The 5,000-nt window shown below is 55.1% G+C and overlaps 3 non-coding genes across 3 annotated transcripts in view; all 3 read right to left on the bottom strand.

Moving 5' to 3' along the window:
• Positions 1-1,988, bottom strand: part of LOC149408510 (large subunit ribosomal RNA) — a 4,064-nt gene extending 2,076 nt beyond the window's left edge. Inside the window, exon 1 of the ribosomal RNA XR_016305547.1 lies at positions 1-1,988. This exon is cut by the window's left edge and continues 2,076 nt beyond it. This is a non-coding gene — a ribosomal RNA (large subunit ribosomal RNA).
• Positions 1,989-2,401: 413 nt separating this feature from the next.
• Positions 2,402-2,563, bottom strand: LOC149408509 (5.8S ribosomal RNA). The gene has a single exon (XR_016305548.1). It is a non-coding gene; the product is annotated as a 5.8S ribosomal RNA (ribosomal RNA).
• A 329-nt stretch (positions 2,564-2,892) lies between these two features.
• Positions 2,893-4,832, bottom strand: LOC149408508 (small subunit ribosomal RNA). The gene has a single exon (XR_016305551.1). It is a non-coding gene; the product is annotated as a small subunit ribosomal RNA (ribosomal RNA).
• Between the last annotated feature and the right edge of the window lie 168 nt (positions 4,833-5,000).

The following is a 5,000-nucleotide window of genomic DNA, read 5'->3' as shown; positions in this document are numbered from 1 at the left end:
ACTTTTAAGAAAACAATCTTTAGTAAAATCGTATAACTTTACACCATCATCAACATCGGATTTCTCCTAGGGCTTAGGATCGACTAACTCGCGTGCAACGGCTGTTAACGCGAAACCCTTCTCCACATCAGCCCTCAAGGACCTCGCTTGAGTATTTGCTACTACCACCAAGATCTGCGCCGACGGAGGCTCCAGGCGGGCTCACGCCCAGACCCTTCTGCGCACACCGCCGCGGCCATCCTACTCGTTGCGGCTTCAAAACGATCGCACGGCCGGAGCCGCACGAACGCCCCGCTTGCCTGCAACGGTCGAGTATAGGCTGAACGCTACAGCGCCATCCATTTTCAGGGCTGGTTGCTTCGGCAGGTGAGTTGTTACACACTCCTTAGCGGATTCCGACTTCCATGGCCACCGTCCTGCTGTCCTGAGCGACCAACGCCTTTTATGGTATCCGATGAGCGTTCATTGGGCGCCTTAACTCGACGTTTGGTTCATCCCACAGCGCCAGTTCTGCTTACCAAAATTGGCCCACTTGGCACTCCCATCCGAGCTCCTACTTCATCTTCGAGCAAGAAGGAGATCTCACCCATTTAAAGTTTGAGAATAGGTTGAGGCCATTTCGGCCCCAATGCCTCTAATCATTCGCTTTACCGGATGAGACTGTGCGAATGGCGGTCCGAAAACCGTCATGTTTCTCGAGCGCCAGCTATCCTGAGGGAAACTTCGGATGGAACCAGCTATTAGATAGTTCGATTAGTCTTTCGCCCCTATACCCAGTTCGGACGATCGATTTGCACGTCAGAATCGCTTCGGTCCTCCATCAGGGTTTCCCCTGACTTCGACCTGACCAGGCATAGTTCACCATCTTTCGGGTCCCAGCGTGTACGCTCTCAGTGCGTCTCGATAATCGCACGGGGGCTTTCTCGAAACGCCTCGGGAATGCGGCGGGGCGTCTGACGACGCCCGCGCATCTTCCCTGCGACCGGCTCGAGGCCGGCCTTTCACTTTCATTTCGCCTCTGGGTTTATCAGTGTTCCCAATGACTCGCGCACATGCTAGACTCCTTGGTCCGTGTTTCAAGACGGGTCCTGTGAGTGCCCAAAACAAAACCACCGCCGACCGGGACGCGTCCCGTCCGAGAGCGCGCCGCTAACGACGGACACCCGACGCGCGACACCCGCGACGCACTAGACGCCGGGGGCCACGCGAAGGACGCCGCTGCAGCGCGACGGACGCCCGCGAGGGGCGGACGCGATCCTCGTTCTCTACCGTCGCTGCGTAATGTACGCCGCGGCCGTGGACACCGCGGCTCCGCCTCGCAGAGCGAGACGGGTCAACCGCACGGCGCATTCGACCGCGGCGCGACGGGTCGCGGTGTTATACTAAGGGAGAAGTGCACGCGCTCCGGGAGCCTGACGGCGCACCCGCGCACCCACCGCCCCGACCCGAAAGCCGAAGGCGAAGGTTTGCGCGAGGCGCGAGCCCCGACGGAAGACACGATGAATCTCCCCGTTCGCTCGTTTGAGTTCCACAGGTTTACCCCTGAACGGTTTCACGTACTCTTTAACTCTCTCTTCAAAGTTCTTTTCAACTTTCCCTCACGGTACTTGTTCGCTATCGGTCTCGTGGTAGTATTTAGCCTTAGATGGAGTTTACCACCCACTTAGGGCTGCACTCTCAAGCAACCCGACTCTAGGGAGAGAGACCGTCGCGGCCGGCTACCGTCACCACGGGCCTGGCACCCTCTGCGGGTAAGCGGGCCCCGTTCAAGATGAACTTGGACAGGCAGCCGTGACTAATGACCGCGCGTGTATGTATAACTCTCCTCCCGAACGCTACATTTCCCGGCGGCCCGCCGGGGCCGCAGGATTCAGCGCTGGGCTCTTCCCGTTTCGCTCGCCGCTACTCGGGGAATCCTCGTTAGTTTCTTTTCCTCCGCTTACTGATATGCTTAAGTTCGGCGGGTGATCTCTCCTGATTTGAGGTCGACAACAAAAATTTTATAAATTCGAGAAGTACGCAAAGCAACAGTGTGCGCGTATTCTCGCCCGTGCAGACTCTGTCAAGCGGGCGCGAAACCGACGAGCGTCCGCGGAGGTGCGCGCGGCCGAGAGCGCGAAGATCGCCCCGGACAGCCGACCGCTCGCGCGGTAGACTGCCCAGTTTTCAGCGTCGTCGCTAGCTCAAGGCTCGCACGCGTTCCTCCGCGTTTGGTATAACGCAAGCGGAAATCGCGCGCATCGAGAGAGCACTTCGTCAAATTTAACCGGACGCCGAGGTCCCGGCGCGCGTCTCCGAGGAGACGACGCGCGCGGGCCCCGGCGACGCCGGCAACGCTCGCTCTGCGCGCCCACACGTCCGAGGACGGGGGCGAGAGAACAGTCTGGTCGCATTGTGTGCGCGACCCTCAAACAGGAGTGGTCCGTCGACAAACTACGTCTTGCTCGGACCGCAATGTGCGTTCGAAATGTCGATGCTCATGTGTCCTGCAGTTCACACTCTGACGCGCATTTAGCTGCGTTCTTCATCGACCCACGAGCCGAGTGATCCGCCGTTCAGGGTAATAATGATAAAACAAACATAAATAGATACGTTTTAGTTTTCGGTTTTTACAATTTGGTTTGCGTTTTCGAAATGTTTATAATTCCATTCGACAAAAAGATTAATTTTGTACCGCCGCCTTCACGGCGACGGGTAAAATTTCACCGGACGAGCGGATAGAGGACGGAGCCCTCCTCCGCTCGACGCCGGCGGTTCTCGGTTCGCATCGGCGCCCTAGGGCGATCTCCGACGCAGTAATTTAGCATTCGTTCGATTATGGTTTATATGTATAATATGTTTTGTTTCATAATAATATTTCATATCATGGAAAGCACAAACATTAAACACAGGAAATGATCCTTCCGCAGGTTCACCTACGGAAACCTTGTTACGACTTTTACTTCCTCTAAATGATCAAATTCGGTCAAACTTTCCGACGCGTCGGATGCCCGTGAGAGCTTCCGCGCACCAGTCCGAAGACCTCACCAAATCATCCATCGGTAGTAGCGACGGGCGGTGTGTACAAAGGGCAGGGACGCAATCAACGCGAGCTGGTGACTCGCTTTTACTAGGAATTCCTCGTTCATGGGGGAGAATTGCAAACCCCAATCCCTATCACGAAGGGGTTTCATCGGGTTACCCGGGCCGTTAGGCCAAGGAGGACACGCTGATCCCTTCAGTGTAGCGCGCGTGCGGCCCAGGACATCTAAGGGCATCACAGACCTGCTATTGCTCAATCTCGTGCGGCTATATATACCGCCGGTCCCTCTAAGAAGATTTTCATTGTACGCCGGTAGTGAAGACCGCGAAACGCACGACCCCGACGCGCGAACGCCGAAGCCGCGCGCACACGGACCCTCGTGATACCGGTTGCACGTCTATTTAATAGGCTAGAGTTACGTTCGTTACCGGAATTAACCTGACAAATCGCTCCACCAACTAAGAGCGGCCATGCACCACCACCCACCGAATCGAGAAAGAGCTGTTAATCCGTCAATCCTTCCAGTGTCCGGGCCTGGTGAGTTTTCCCGTGTTGAGTCGAATTAAGCCGCAGGCTCCACTCCTGGTGGTGCCCTTCCGTCAATTCCTTTAAGTTTCAGCTTTGCAACCATACTCCCCCCGGAGCCCGAAAGCTTTGGTTTCCCGGGAGCTGCCCACCGGGTTAAAATTATGAAACTTCGGCGGATCGCTGGCTGGCATCATTTATGGTTAGAACTACAGCGGTATCTAATCGCCTTCGAACCTCTAACTTTCGTTCTTGATTAATGAAAACACCTTTGGCAAATGCTTTCGCTTTAGTCCGTCTTGCGACGATCCAAGAATTTCACCTCTAACGTCTCAATACGAATGCCCCCAGTCGTCCCTATTAATCATTACCTCTGGTATCAGAAAGCCAACAAAACAGAACCGAGGTCCTATTCTATTATTCCATGCGTACAATATTCAGGCAAGTGTTAGCCCGCTTTGAGCACTCTAATTTGTTCAAAGTAAACAGCCGCGACGGCCCGCCTCGGTGCGCGGCCGACCGTGAGGCCGACCGACACACGCCGGCGGTGGACGCACCGGCGAGAAGCCCCGCAGACGTGCCTGTCGTACCGCATTCGGTAGACCGACACCGCAGGACACAATTTCAACTACGAGCTTTTTAACCGCAACAACTTTAGTATATGCTATTGGAGCTGGAATTACCGCGGCTGCTGGCACCAGACTTGCCCTCCAATGGATCCTCATTAAAGGATTTAAAGTGTAATCATTCCGATCACGAGGCCTCGGACGAGTCCCGTATCGTTATTTTTCGTCACTACCTCCCCGTGCCGGGAGTGGGTAATTTGCGCGCCTGCTGCCTTCCGTGGATGTGGTAGCCGTTTCTCAGGCTCCCTCTCCGGAATCGAACCCTGATTCCCCGTTACCCGTGACAACCATGGTAGTCGCATAAACTACCATCGACAGTTGATAAGGCAGACATTTGAAAGATGCGTCGCCGGTGCTAGACCGTGCGATCAGCTCAAAGTTATCTAGAGTCATCTCGAATGGCGACGGACGGGGCGCGAACCCCGCCGCCGATTGGTTTTTGATCTAATAAAAGCATTCCTCCCGTTACCGGTCAGAACCTCGTTTGCATGTATTAGCTCTAGAATTGCCACAGTTATCCAAGTAACCGTGTACGATCTAAGGAACCAAAACTGATATATTGAGCCATTCGCGGTTTCACCTTAATTCGGCTTTTACTGAGACTTGCATGGCTTAGTCTTTGAGACAAGCATATGATTACTGGCAGGATCAACCAGGGAGCTGCACCACCGTCGGAGGGTTTTTAATCCTCCGAACGACAGAGGCCCGCCCTCGCGTAGAGGGCGCGGACAACACGGCGTTAAAGAACACGCGACGGAGTCACCCGCACGAGTCACGCTCATTATGCGTACCGCTATATTCTCCCGCTCGGCGACCGTCGCTAGACG

This window comes from Hesperophylax consimilis, unplaced genomic scaffold, assembly GCF_061612785.1.
Source record: "Hesperophylax consimilis isolate HC1 unplaced genomic scaffold, BYU_Hcon_1.0 scaffold_240, whole genome shotgun sequence".
Taxonomy (NCBI): domain Eukaryota; kingdom Metazoa; phylum Arthropoda; class Insecta; order Trichoptera; family Limnephilidae; genus Hesperophylax; species Hesperophylax consimilis.
The sequence above is the reverse complement of the archived record's forward strand: the minus strand, read 5'-3'. Positions and strand labels throughout refer to the sequence as shown.